The sequence below is a fragment of the Anabrus simplex genome, chromosome X (assembly GCF_040414725.1).
Source record: "Anabrus simplex isolate iqAnaSimp1 chromosome X, ASM4041472v1, whole genome shotgun sequence".
NCBI lineage: Eukaryota > Metazoa > Arthropoda > Insecta > Orthoptera > Tettigoniidae > Anabrus > Anabrus simplex.
Window position 1 is genome coordinate 108,033,427 of NC_090279.1, and position 15,683 is coordinate 108,049,109.

The following is a 15,683-nucleotide window of genomic DNA, read 5'->3' on the forward strand; positions in this document are numbered from 1 at the left end:
TCCAAGTTCTTTGAATTCGTTTGAGGACAGACAGTTGCTAGGGAATCTAATTTCCAATCATTTATGTCTTATAAACAGTAATAATCGGATATTTTAGCAATTTTATAATTTATGCTAGCTGCAGAGCCCGCCTTTGACGGGACAATAATGTAGCATGTGCAACTCCCCAGCTTTCCGCCAATATTCAGGCAGGCTGTTTTACTTCGGACGCTGCAGTAATCCCATCTTTTGGAGGTGAGTGCCAGCAGAAGAGACACAGCACATTACGACTCTGTGCTATCTCTCTCTTGTCTTCTTCAAGCGATCGTTCCGTTACGACCTTTTTCTAATTTGTTATAATCATCTTCACACTTTTCCTTGTCAACACGGACCGATGACCGCGCGGTTTTACAGCTTAAGACAATCATGACAAAAACCTTCGACAGCTAACACTGTTACACAATATTTCCATGTTGGCACTAAGCCAGAAAAGTCTAAATTCATGAATTATATTATTATAGTCGGTGCGGTAAAACTATATAAGGCATAAATGATCGCAGATTTAATTGTATACAACTTTAGTTATGTAGTATTTATCGATAGCACCACTAATAACATAAATATTTGAGAATTACATTTCAGGTCTTCCCGTAAACTACCATTTTACTCATCGTGAATAAAATTATTTACAGCCTAGATTGTAGTTCCTTATTCCCCGACTTTACACACCGATTTGCATTAAATTCTCTTCAGCAATACAAACATAGGTGACGGAAAAATAAAAACAGTATATTTCTTGGTTACACGACTGATCAGAAATATGTTTCCTTGTTAAGTTCTAAATCACGTCGGCGGCTTGACGGGCCGAGCTCAAACAATAAGTGCAGTAATGTCAAACAAAGGGATTATTTGTTATCTTAAAAATAACATTTAATAGGTCTTGCGCGCTAACCACTACACCACAGAGGCGGACCAGTTTTCAATTATTATATTTTTTCAGGCCTCAGTTTAGTAAATGTCCTACGAACATAATCTAAGAAAATGAAGTTCCTATGGATAAAACAATAACTGTGAGGACTTCGCAATCACTTGGAAGTGGACAAGGTTTGTTTAAATGCTCTTGCAACACTAAATGCGAATCCATGAAGTGTATGTGTAAGAAGAAAAGTGTGCTTTGCAACTCAAAGTGTCACAAATCTTTACCTTGCTGCAATAAATGATAGAAAGTTCTATCTCTTTATGTATTGGTTTTGCCTTTTTATTTCTTTTATATTAGCTAATACCGAACTGTTACTACTGCAAGTGAGTGAGGTGTAGTCAACTCCGACTAGTAAATGTTGATCGAAATTGAACTCTTACTGCTAAGTTCGGTAATAGTCGACTTTCCCTGTAACAGATGCAAAGCAAATGACAATTCTTCTACGTACAAATTGTAAAAATCAACTGATTCTACAAAACCGTCCCGATCATTTCCGTGCCATTAGGCTACAAAGGAGCCCCTTAAAGGCGCCCCTGGGTAGATTTTTGAGTCCCCGACATGCCAGCCGTCATGGGAAGTGGCAAGAAAACGGGAAGGAACAATATGGCAACCAGCACCCTCCGACTCGTTGGCTGAATGGTCAACGTTCTGGCCTTCGGTTCAGAGGATCCTGGGTTCGATTCCTGGCCGGGTCGGAAATTTTAACCTTCATTGGTTCATTCCAGTGGCTCAGGGCTGGGTATTTTTGCTGCCCCCAACATCCCTGCATCTCACACACCACACATAACACTACCCTCCTCCACAATAACACGCAGTTACCTACACATGGCAGATGCCGTCCACCCTCATTGGAGGGTCTGCCTTACAAGGGCTGCACCCGGCTAGAAATAGCCACCAGCACCATCCAACAATCCGAGCACTGTTCACCGCGACTGGACGAATGCTGCCAGTATTCACGTTTTCAGCACGAGGAATGCAAATTGAGAAGGTGAGTGGAAAACGAGCGTAACTCCAAAAGTTACGTTCTGTTTCTCAAAACTGACGTTATGTAAATAGTTACATCAAACGATTTATGTTGTTTATATCTTATGATCAGGAAAAAACAGTTATTGATATAGCTGTTTTCATTATGAGTCCGGGTGCGAACGGAGCCGTAACTGTCCACAGTCCCGTGAGGAAATGTTGCTTCTTTAGCTTCTCGATATGGCGCAATAGTGACGCGCGGTTTCCAGCTGCTGGTTGTCAGTTTATCTGTGACAAGCCCACAACTGCAGGCCCTGACGATGCTATGCTACAAGCTGCGGAGCCTTGCATGTATCAGTGATGATGGAGGAACCGTTCGAGTCAAACATTAATACTCCAAGTTGTTTGGGTGTCGAGATTTCGTCCCGCCGTAGTTCCTTAACGTTCCGGAAGCTAACGACATGGGCTTGTCACTTTTGCCACCTCAGTCGGGTTTGAACCCATTAACTTGGGATAAGTAGACCAACGCCGTATCCACTGCGGCCGGCTACATGGTGAACGAACTTAACTTTTGACTCGATCGTTTCCGGAACACGGTTCCTTGTCTCATACTGCCATCGACCGTGAAAGTTTGTTACGTCATTACCATGTATAGCTAGAGAAATACTTTCCGACACTTGCATCATCTCTGAGAGGTGCGTCTCTACTGACTTTGTTGACGAATCTGAAATTGAGCTCTTGGTTATCCAATATTTGTGAGACAGCAGACTGCTGCTTCTTCTTGTCAATAATGGGAACTAAGCAAAGGAGACCAATGGTCTTGTCACTAGCCGGAAGTAACCAAAATAGTCCACGGTCTTGCCACTAGCCGGAAGTAACCAAAATAGACCAATGGTCTTGTCACTAGCCGGAAGTAACCAAAATAGTTCAATGGTCTTGTCACTAGCCGGAAGTAACCAAAATAGACCAATGGTCTTGTCACTAGCCGGAAGTAACCAAAATAGACCAATGGTCTTGCCACTAGCCGGAAGTAACCAAAATACCTCAATGGTCTTGCGACTAGCCGGAAGTAACCAAAATAGTTCAATGGTCTTGCCACTAGCGGGAAGTAACCAAAATAGTCCAACGGTCTTGCCACTAGCCGGAAGTAACCAAAATAGACCAATGGTCCTGTCACTACCCGGAAGTAACCAAAATAGTCCAGTGGTCTTGCCACTAGCCGGAAGTAACCAAAATAGACCAATGGTCTTGTCACTGGCCGGAAGTAACCTAAATAGTCCAATGGTCTTGTCACTAGCCGGAAGTAACCAAAATAGACCAATGGTCTTGTCAATAGCCGGAAGTAACCAAAATAGACCAATGGCCTTGTCACTAACCGGAAGTAACCAAAATAGTCCAGTGGTCTTGCCACTAGCCGGAAGTAACCAAAATACCTCAATGGTCTTGCCACCAGCCGGAAGTAACCAAAATAGTCCAACGGTCTTGCCACTAGCCGGAAGTAACAAAAACATTCTGATAAATCAGAAAAGCTGCTCCAATGTGCAGGGAAGCCATTTTTCTTTTCTCTCCAAAAATAACAACAAGCAACATAGTCAAGGAGATTAAGGATTCCCACGTGGCAGGAAGTTTGACCTTCGGCGACCAACACCCAGATGTCCGCCATCTCTCGTACACACGTGGTACTATTTAACTCCTTCTGAGGGATGTGGCAAGACGCCTTTGCAATAATACAACAAGACTATAACTTTGTTTGGAATAAATTAACATGTCTACGCGATAATGGCCAATGCAAATGGCTCACTATGAATGGTGTGAAAATGTTCCTGATAGGGTCCGTTGGTCCATGCATTTCAGTACGCTTGTAGACTGATATGTAATAGCAACTTCTGACTTGGTGAGGAAAGCAACGGGAAAGTACCTCACTCCTCATTTTCCTAGTACACCTCTTCAGTGGTGCCTAGGCCATCTATGACAGCTGTTGAGGATCCAATCAGCCTTAGGGCTGAAGACTGAATATACATTTCCTTAAGTACTGGTACTCGCGGTGATCGACGTGAGGTACTTTCTCTCCACGAACGCAGTAATTAGAAGTTTTCCATTTCACCCCGTTAGCCATCATGTCCGCCGCACAACAGCTCATAACGCTGCTCTACTCTATTCTGTGGAAGCGAATGAAAAGGGAAATTTGGTTGGATTTTATAAGGGTGTCAGTCCGAGTACAGGAAAAAAGTACAAAGGTACAAATTAAGATGAAGACCATGTCGCCAAGACTGATGGGGTAGGGAGTGCGTATCGCACAGCCCCACCACTTTGCTGACGTGAAAATGGGGAAGTCATAGAAAACCATTCTGACGGTAAGGTTCGACACCGTTCTTCCGAATGCAGATCTTGGCTCCATAGGCACTCCACTCGGGCTATGTTGTTACCTATGCCATATCCTAAAGAGGAGTCGTTAGCGAGTACGGTAGCAGTATCCGAGGAGGCAGCACGCACGATCCCCTGTTCCCAATATTCCAATACTTTATGGAGGGTCGTATGCAACCCTACCTAATCTGGGTTGTATTCAAGAAGAAGTTACCATTTTCCCATTGATAGTCGAGACTTTGCGTAAAGTAGGCCGACACTTTTCTTCAAAGCCGCCAAGGAGTTGACAAATGCCGGACATACTCCCCACATACTCCTGCACGAGATGCGGAAAACCCGACTGAGTTCTGGAGGGATTACGAATTCAAAATTAGGTACAGATTCGATAAACGAATTCTGCTCGAAAGTCCAGTAACGACGGAAAATCGGACAGGACTACTCATTGCTAATTGCTTTATGTTACGGGTCAATGTGAATTACTTGATTTCTTAATTTATTACAACTTTCTCCTTGTGATGTCAGGAGAGAGGTTGCTGCTAATAACGAAAGGCTTAACACAAATTTAATGCCTTCACATCCACTCTTTGGATACCAACCTGCCCAACGAAGACTGAAGTCCAGGAAAGCCTTTTTAACATCTTCAGAATACCTGGAAGGATCATCGGACAAAGTCAGGATTATCAAATGGAAACAAAAGACCCCTGGCCTCTTGAAATGTATGTAACCACGGGAAGTGTTGCCTCCCGGTCACACCGAGGACTGGTTGACTTGGAGGTCCTTAAACAGACTTAGATCTGGACTGGGTAGAACCAGAACGAATCTACGTAAATGGAACTTCCCCATCGATACGGCCTTTTGTGACTGTGGTGAACTTCAGACAACCAAACACTTGCTATGCTGCCCCCTGTGTCCATCAAACTGCACAATGGAAGACTTGGTGCTGGCCAATCCAAATGCCCTTGAAGCAGGGGCGTATTCTCCTTGAATGCAAGGCATTAATTGCATGCGTTATGATAACACAAAGAACTGTCTGATTTACGATTTTAGGTTGTTTTAGGTCAAATATTAACGATTTCATCTCTCAGAAGTTCAAAAGGTCCGCGCAACTGTACTAGTTCCGTTGCTTGATTACGTGTGGTGCTGGTGTAGTCTCGCCGTCCACTCCACTCTAGGAAGAAAGAGACAGCAAATGGAGGAGTTACGGATGTAAGGCATTCAATCTTAAAATTGCATTCAGTGGCAGACGTAGTTCTGAAACCCTCCGAACGATGTCGCTGCAATTGAAACTTGGTCAGAATTTGTCACGCCATACCCGTGCTACCCTCTGCCATCTGTTAGCAACTTGGAGAAAGTCGACATGTTTACAGCGAACGGGACACACAGATAACCCCCTAGCGAGAACCCAACGTGACGAAACTGACCAATGCCACTGGGGTGACTTACCTCCAGTGCTTGAGTTGTGGCTAACTAGTGAGTTAATTCATTGTGTGTTTTGCTGATTAGTGAGTTCATTCTGTGTGTGCTGTTCCTGTGCTATTCGTCGTTTTCGATGTTTTATTATATTTTGCGCAATGTGGTATTAACGATGGATGAGTCTAAAACGGATAATTGTAAATCAGTTTGAAAAGCCATTTACTGGCCGTTCGTTTGATGAAAAGATGCAAATAGTTCAAGCCGGGAGACCTCTACCTTCCCTCGTAAATTTCTTCTTCTTCTTCTTCTTCTTCTTCTTCTTAATCTGCTTACCCTCCAGGGTTGGCTTTTCCCTCGGACTCAGCGAGGGATCCCTCCTCTTCCGCCTCAAGGGCAGTGTCCTGGAGCTTCAGACTCTGGGTCGGGGATACAACTGGGGAGGATGACCAGTACCTCGCCCAGGCTGCCTCACCTGCTATGCTGAACAGGGGCCTTGCGGGGGATGGGAAGATTGGAAGGGATAGACAAGGAAGAGGGAAGGAAGCGGGCGTGGCCTGAAGTTAGGTACCATCCCGGCATTTGCCTGGAGGAGAAGTGGGAAACCACGGAAAACCACTTCGAGGGTGGCTGAGGTGGGAATTGAACCCACCTCTACTCAGTTGACCTCCCGAGGCTGAGTGGACCCCGTTCCAGCCCTCGTACCACTTTTCAAATTTCGTGGCAGAGCCGGGAAGCGAACTCGGGCCTCCAGGGGTGGCAGCTAATTACATTAACTACTACACCACAGAGGCGGACTCTCGTAAATTTAAAAAGAAAACAAGAATTGTGTACGCACGTTCAATCCAGAAACTTACAGTAAAACTGTTCGGCTCGAGTTCACCTACATGTAATTAGGGTGAGTACAATTGAAATTTACTTAATACATTGTGTTAACTGCATGGTTACTAGTTGCATGCCTCAGTGGAGATTCCAGGATACGCCACTGCCTTGAAGTGGCCAAATTTTGGGCCGAATCGGTGTGACATCTGTATGGCATGTATTGTTGAAGACCTTTAACTTGTATATATATTTGTGTATATAGTTTGTTTCTTTTAAATGTAGTGTTATTCTATTGTACTTCTGATACGAATAAAGAAAGAAGAATTATAACTTTTACACGTCACTTATTGAGGTTATGGTAAATGAAAATGCCCAATATTCTAGTTATAGGCTTAATTTATTATTTTGTTGTAGATAATTTTCAATGAGTTTCTGCTAACTTACGAAGTGTAAGTCTATGTGTACTGATTGCCAGGAAAAGACGTCAGTTTTTCAAGTTTTCACAAGTTTTCATTTTCTTCTGTGGTTGAGAAAAAATAATCACGAAAAATTAAGATACCGGTACGCTAGGCCTAATCAGAAATAACGAAAGGTGCTCTACGGAAGCGCCCTTCTCTTGTTTTCTAGTATTATATGGGACAGTGTCATTGCCAACCTCAAATATAGTTAATAAAATATCGAATTCAGCCAAAGTCAACTTTGGAGAAAGTAGCGTCCATGAAACAGACTTAGAGCAAAGTTCGACTTTGCTATCGAAGTGTGCGCTCAAAGTATTGTTCTTGAATACGACTGCAAATTTGGTACATGAATGAGGGGACACCGGTCATCGAAGTGTTAAGGGTCACCTAACAGTTGTCTTCCATGATCGATGGCTTGATATTAACTGTTTAGATTATTGGCTTTCGAGACCTGTAAAGACCATGGTGTGTACGGCCATCATAAATGATGAAGATACACTACGAGCAAGCGTGTTCAATACCTGGTATGCCTGAGCCAGGGGCGTTCCACGTGGAACAATAACTGGGTTCGTTAAGTGCTGCCTTCCAGAACATTATAGGACCTGTACATTTGCTCCACGGAATCTCTGTCTCATTAACAAATGCCAGTTGTGTGTATCAACACACCCGCACAGTATTTGTAGAAAGTACTGTCCCGCTGACAAGCCATGTCGATAAATAACATGTGAGAGGGGCGGTAGAATGACATCTCCTGGCTGTCGTAGCTGGGGCTCCAGGGACCCTTAGCTGAGTCCTGGCATTGCTTACACCTACTTGTGCCAGGCTTCTCACTTTCATCTATCTTTTCCCACCCCGACATTATTAGGTTTCGAGGGCTAGGGAGTCTTTTAATATTCACGACCTTAGAAGCCCTTGTCTTTCTTTGGCCGATACCTTCATTTTTCAAAGTGGTTCCCTTCAGTTTTTTCTCTCTGATTGCTGTTACATAGAGGATGGTAAACCACTATCACCTGTGTAACTTCAGTCGCCCGCGCGGTACCGCCGCGTCTTGTCACGTTAGGAACCCGCTCGCTTATCCGGCTCCATGGCCGTCACAGGGGTCCCGGGTTCGTTTCTCGGGAGGGTCGGGAATTTTAACCGTGATTGGTTAATTCCGCTGCCGCGGGGGCTGGGTGTCTGCATCATCACGACGCGCAGGCCGCCTGGCGAGCTGAACACTCCCCGCACTAAAAGCCATGGGCTGAGTAGCTCTAAGTTGGCAGGTTCAGTCAGTCCGGTGCTCAAATGCGTAAGCGCGTTTAAAACTCCAGCGTCTCCGAAAAAACCATTACCGGTATTATTATTATTATTATTATTATTATTATTATTATTATTATTATTATTATTATTATTATTATTTGTGTTATTTGAATTTGTAGTGATATCTAGCCACCAGCGTCTTAGAAAGCCCTCGGCTACACTGGGGCGAAACGCTGGTCATTTCCTGATTCAAAAGCCTGAAGAGCTTAAATGTTTTTTGACATTTGCAAACGATGGATTTAAAATGTGGTTTAATTCTGGAAACTTATTTTTTTTTAATATAGTATACTCTTACCTGTCTAGCTACCACGGGTCCGAATTTACTCTCAGAAGTCGATACGAAGCATGGTACCACCATCTCGAGCTTACCCACATGGCGCGCCCTCATGAAGAAGACCCGTGGCGCTCAGTTCACTGAGTTCTGGGGATCTGTTTAAACTTATGTGCTGGAGAACGACACAATAAACTGATCCCCATATCACAGCAGCGATATCTTTCGTAGAACCTTGTTCACAGTTTTCACACATCAAGACTCTATAGACCTCGTGCGCATGATGGCTGCTACGCTCTGGCGGCAGTCGAGTGCCTGTGCCTGTGTTGGGCTTGTTTATACTGATTGTACTGTTCTCGAAACAGTAGAAAAAATGTTCTCTGGTTGATTGCAACTTTACGTATATCAACTGTCCTCCTGGCACTAAGTTTTTTGTGTTTCCAAATGAAAAGCAGCATGAAATTAGAAGAAATGCCTGGATTGCGGCACAGAAACGAGGGACTAGTGATGGTAAACCATGGGAACCCACGAATAACTCGCGTGTTTGTAATCGGCATTTTGTGAATGGAAGGCCTTCGAGAGATCGTGACAGTCCTGGTTATGTGATTCAAGCACGCAGACTGAAGTAATGACCACCAATGGTAACAAACCCAGTGTGAACGTGTTATTTTCTGCTCTGAAAAATAATTGTGAAGCGGAAGTTCAAACAAATTTTCCAATGCCACCAGTGAATATACAGACGACGACTGACACATATTTTAAGAGAGATTGTGGTGTTCACGTGGACTTCGTGGACACCAGATATACATTTCATGGATACAGGTCAGTGAAAGACAAGGAACAGCATCTTCTTGAAATAGCAGGTTGTTAAGTTTGCAGTGTTTCATATTCTCTTACCCTTGTTACCCTCTGTTCATCAGAACTGTACATTTACCGAAGAAAACATGCTGCTTCTACTGCTAATGAAATGTAAACTCGGTATTAGTTTCGCCACTCTAGGCACAATTTTTAACTGTCATACGACTACAGCATCTGCTATTTTTAAATTCGCTCTCCATCATATTTTTAAGAAAACAAAGGAGTGGATTTTCTGGCCACAACGATCCGCTATCAGAAACACAATGCCTAATGCTCTTAAAAAACACTTGAAAATTGCACGTGCATTATAGATTGCAGTGAAGTGCCCTGTGAAAGACGTAACAGTGCTCGTCAAAGAATTTTAATGTTTTCTCATTATAAGAATTAATTTACAGTCAAATTTGTTGTTGTCATTACTCCATCAGGTTACATTTCTTTTATAAGCAGTACTTCTCAAGTGCCTTCCGTTCATTAGCTCTGTCATATCTCACTGCAGGAGTGTTTAAATAAAAGAAACGCTAATGTCAGCCTTTCGTAATCTCCATTCTGTAGGGTTTTGATCTGGTGTACATTCTGGCTGGCCGAAATGCTTAACTTCCTTTGCTGGAACCGGGAAGACCGAGCTGGATAGCTGCAGTCGCTTAAGTGCGGCCATTTGCAGTATTCGGGAGATAGTGGGTTCGAATCCCACTGTCGGCAGCCCTGAAGATGGTTTTCCTTGGTTTCCCATTTTCACACCAGGCAAATGCTGAGGCTGTACCTTAATTAAGGCCACGGCCGCTTCCTTCCCATTCCTAGCCCTTTCCTGTCCCATCGTCGCCATAAGACCTATCTGTGTCGGTGCGACGTAAAGCTATTTGCAAAAAATGGAACCAGGAAGGACATAAAGATTGTTCCCTTGTCTCGACTGCAATTGCATGCTTCTGTCAATTTGTTACTTTAATATTTTCACAACAAAATTTAAATATATTATTTGGCAACATGCACTCATAATTTGTGGAAGCTAGTGATACGTTACCACCAGGCAAATTATTCACAAGATAGCATCTTAATAGTTTATTAAATGTTTGTTTGCCCAACTGGTTAAGACATTGAAGTAAGAAGTCCATTCGCTCCACGACGCTTTCAACGATGTTTTGAACTATGCAAGTAGAGGTAAGGAAAGATTCACCTTCACACTCTGCTTTCAAGATTTTTACATTTACTTTTACTTAAGGATTCAACATTTTCACTTTCCGACGCGTAATAAATTGGCCGCTTATTTGATGGTCCGTTTAGTATTTCTTCTACTTTTCCTCCTTTAAAATACTCCGCAATATTGTTTTAAGGTTCCTTCCATTGTTGCAGAGAGGAAGTCTGGGAAGAATCTCTCTCAGTATTGATATAAATACACAATGCAGCAATATGTTTACAGCATTGTGAAAGTCCGGCTTTGAAATCGCACTCATCTGATTTAACCTTTCTGCCGCAATCAATCTGTAAAAAGATTAATCTTGTGTAAATTAATTGTAAAAACAATTAAAACTGCAATAGATACAAATACTGTGCTACGTTATTATATAGAAAGAGAAAACATATGCTTACTTTAATTTTAACAGCATAACACGGCTGATGTATGTTTGTCTCACAAGCAGGTTATTTCTTCTCCCAACGCTTCCCATGTTTGTAGTATGCGATGACTCTCATTTTTTTTTTTTTTTTTTTTTTTTTTGCACCCTTCTTTAAAGTACGGTAGCTCTGAAATACGATGCATCCCACTGAACTTAACGAAATTCTACACAAATATCTAGAGACGATATCTAAACATTCAATTCTTCCCCTGCGCTTGTAGTTGCACAAGCTACTACCGTCCCCCTGAAAGACTACACAAGTCACCGCTACGAGCGCCAGCAACTAAAATCACATGATGCGCACGAGCTCTATAGGTGATTCCACGTTAAGAAAACAGTATTGCTCTTACACGGAGTGACTGCGAGACTCCCATAATTCCTCGTGATTACGGGATGTTATACTGTACTTTGTAATGTATTATGAAAGACAGGTAAAAAGGACGAGGCATTTTTGCTCGTGAGTTATAAAAATAACTACTTAACATTCCATTTTTCATGAATACATTCGTAGGGTGGAAGTGCAATGCCTTCCTTCATTTCCATTCTCTTGTCTTGCTCTGGTACAAGCCTCATTCTGTGAATCGATGGCAGCTCATTTGTGTAGTAAAGCCGTTATTTGTTGCGTGTGCGTTTTTGGCTTTAAATCAGTGCGTAATTGTCTTGTGTTCAGCGCGGGCTATGCGACAAGACTACGTGTGTGATTAACATTAATACTGTGATCTTTTTTAGTCATCTACACTATTTATTTGTTGCGTCTCTTTTCGAGCCTTTATTGACTGGAGAAATGCATGCGCCACCCCTCGAACTTTATTAGTCTGTTTTCTCCGCAATTTGCTGAGGTTTAATGTGCCGTAGTTTACTTCTGATTCTGTAGAAAACAAAAATAGCCCCTGTAAAACTCCCGTCCCCTTTAGTTCATAAAAATAATTTGTAGCTTAGTTTCTTCCGCTTTTTGTCTTGAACTTAAATAGTGAATTTCACAAATTTATGTGCGGCCGTTTTCCCGCGATGGCGTTGAGCAGAGACGTTCGATATGGCAACTCTGTTGTCATATTGATTTCTTAACGCCGGACTGAGTGGCTCAGACGGTTAAGGCGCTGGCCTTCTGACCCCAACTTGGCAGGTTCGAACCTGACTCAGTCCGGTGGTATTTGAAGGTGCTCAAATACGTCAGCCTCGTGTCGGTAGATTTACTGCCACGTAAAAGAACTCCTGCGGGACTAAATTCCGGCACCTCGGCGTCTCCGAAAACGGTAAAAGAGTAGTTAGTGGGACGTAAAACAAATATTATTATTATTATTATTATTATTATTATTGATTTCTTAGCGTGGAATGGGCTATCAAATTGAGTGCTTGTATATGTTCTTCTATATCGTCTCTTTTGGTTATGATTCTTTTAATGCCGGGCTGAGTGGCTCAGACGGTTAAGGTGCTGGCCTTATAACCCCAACTTGGCAGGTTCGATCCTGGCTCAGTCTGGTGGATTTGAAGGTGCTCAAATACGACAGCCTCGTGTCGGTAGATTTACTGGCACGTAAAAAGAACTCCTGCGGGACTAAATTCCGGCACCTCGGCGTCTCCAAAGACCTTAAAAAGTAGTTAGTGGGACGTAAAACAAATATTATTATTATTATTATTATTATTATTATTATTATTATTATTATTATTATTATTATTGATTCTTTTAACGATATGACAAGTGAAAGTATTTCACTTGTCATATCACTTTCACAGGACTTTTAGTGCTCTGTAGAGCGTATATTATATTTCCAATACTGAAGAAGGCCCAACGGGGTCGAAACAAGTACCTGTTATGTGAATTTAGTTGAAATTTTTTTAAAGACACATTTTACTGTTTTGACCACAGCGTACAGTCTACATGCAAGACGACAATACGTCAAGCACCAAACATCTTGGCCTCTTCGTTGTTGGCAGCACTAAGGTTTGTATAACAGATGTTTTAATATCTTTTGACTCAACGCAAATATGTTTTCATGCAGCACCGAAAATTCTTGCTGCTTGACGGATTCACTTCCACAAAACCAGCACTAGCTGGAGACATTTGAAACTTTCTTCGTCACTCACGTCACATACCCTTAACGCTCAACTCAATAAACACAAGATTACCGCCATTTTCCCCCATTAGTAACACATTTAGCATAATTAAGACGTGCTGTTCTTTAATCCGGAGGAGCTGTGTCTCTGTAAGTGAAGAGTCGTTCAGTTGTCGCCACCCACACAGGAAGCCTGCTGTGAAGATGGGAAACCGCGGAAGAGGGAGAGGACTGCCGACAGTGGGGTTAGAATCCGCTATCTCCCGAATGCAACCTGTTGACTACGTGACCCACACTCGCTGGGAGGCAATAGTCTTTGAAGAAAAGTACAAGTTAAGATAAGATGCTCCACTATTCAATGTTTTTAAAACACAACAACTATGATGAGTGTTGTCAGTCCTAGCAGAGAGCAGCCAATCACTCTTTACATTCTCATTCCTTTTGGTTTCCTTTGAAGGAAAGAGAAGGCTTGGATTCTCGAGCGGAAACTGGAGATTTCCCGTTTCAGAAACCAAGGTGGAATTCTCAACTCTGCTGTGCTTCTTAGCGCATGGCTCGTAGTGCCGGGAGTGTTCCGCTGACTCCCACGGGCGACCTGCGCGTCTAAGTCAGAGATGTTGATGCATTGAGCTAGGGAGAGGGTGAAACCCTAGCCTGTTCCTGTTCAATAACACCAAGAGGTCTGTTCTAAACTTAACGTCTCCATCCGACGGGGGAATCCCTGCCACCAGTCTCACGCTGCGGAGCTTTTGGCATGCAATTCAGTGATTGAAATGAATTCAATTTATAGGTTAGAATTTGCCAGCGAGTCTAATAAGCCCCTAGAAAACAATACACAGAACAATCATTACAAGGAAAACAGGGAGAAAATTAAACTAAGATCTCATGTTTGAGAACTGAATAACACTCACCGTTCTCAATGCCATTTTATTTTGGTCTAATTAAATATCACACGAGATACGTTCTCCTGCTTCTCTGTTCCTTAACAACACCGTTATACACAACACTGCAGCAATGTGTCCGCCTCCGTACCGTAGCTCAACTCTCTCGGCCTGTCAAACAAACAATAATATCGACTTCTTGCAACACTCTAAATGGAACACATTCGAACATACAAGGAACAATCGTTCGACTGGCCTCTCAATTGAAGTAGATCAAATTCCAATGTTTAATTCCAGTTCATAAACAAAGGTGAAGAAATCTATAACATTCTATAACATGTATCCGGATAATACATCATTCCTCCATATGCATCAGAATGATGGTGATTATACCCAGTACAGTTTTAGAATACACAGATTGTATTCACAATACATATGTGACGTTACACAAATGTACAATATTATTTACTGTCGTAGTTAGCATTTAATAAAATGTAATTCAAATATATTAACAATCATAGTTGAAGGTTTTCCAACAGTGAGGTTATGTCTAGGATGGCGTACATACGACACATAAAGTACATAACAATAATACAGAATTATTAACCTTAAGTATTACAAACTGTTGATCAACAAGGAGTTAGTGTAATTATCTGAAATACTGCCAAAGAAAGAAATCAATTTACACGGTAGAATTCAAGTTTGAAATTCGCAAGAACTACCGTACTCAAGGATTACCAACAAAGTTAAACGCGTAGACAGAAGATTATTTCTTTAGTATTACTTTATCCTACTATGCTCTAATAGAAATGAACCTTGCGTTTGGTTAAATGCTTAAGTATCGAAAGGATTGCCGTACACAAAGAAAAACACGAATATAACAGGCAAGATACTATCTAATGTGCCTTATCTTCACTACAATTCTCAACTGAAATGTAGTTGTGTGATTATTACAGCTGGTGGATTACTATTATTTTCCCTACTCCACGGGACGGAGAATAAAAGTGTTCTTAATACGAGGTTCTCTACAATAATTTCTCGAAAATATTTCTGTAAAATCTACTCCTTCTACTCCAGAAATTAGAATGCTTATTCTATTATTTTGAGTAGTCTTGCGAATTTCAAACTTGAATTCTAATTTCCATTTCAGTTTGTGCTTAGTAATAATCTGTTCTATTATAATTATGATACGTCTGAACGTAGTTTAAAATCATTGTAGTGTATTATAGTAGGTATCCTATTATAAATTAGTGTGTTTATTCTATTACTGTGAAATGGAAATACGGACTTGAATTGCAATAACTGGGATATATGAACTTTATTATTATTAGTTAACCGCTCATAAATATTGAAGGAACGAGGGAGCGAAATATAAATTACGGACACTTTAACTACCTACTCAGAACTACAAATGATTGAAATACAAGATCAGCTGATTTTTATTTATATTTACTTGACTACACTACACTACACCCTTTGTTCACGACTGTAGCCAACAATGCAATATTTGAACATGAAGAATATGAATCAACCACTGTTAACTATTACCGTGTAATCCCTTTAACTTCTTTTTAAATGGAAGTTTACAGGCGTATCGTGTTTTTAATGTACCTTCGCGATAGTTTGAACGGATATCTATACGAAATACCGGAGAAGTTGTGGCGGAAGTTACGGTACTATTCCTTATGATAATCTGCCTTTGTAAGTATTATACCAACGAACCTACAGACATTTA

General features: G+C 41.7%; 1 protein-coding gene across 3 annotated transcripts in view; it reads left to right on the forward strand.

Moving 5' to 3' along the window:
* LOC136886824 (histamine H2 receptor) overlaps positions 1 to 15,683 on the forward strand; it is a 235,128-nt gene that overhangs the window by 21,220 nt on the left and 198,225 nt on the right. Inside the window, exon 2 of one of the 3 annotated variants that reach the window (XM_067159663.2) lies at positions 12,881 to 12,955. The exons of the other annotated variants lie outside the window; for them this stretch is intronic. The gene's annotated coding sequence lies outside the window, so the exon portion shown is untranslated. The remainder of the gene's footprint in view (positions 1 to 12,880; positions 12,956 to 15,683) is intronic. 3 annotated transcript variants of the gene reach the window in all.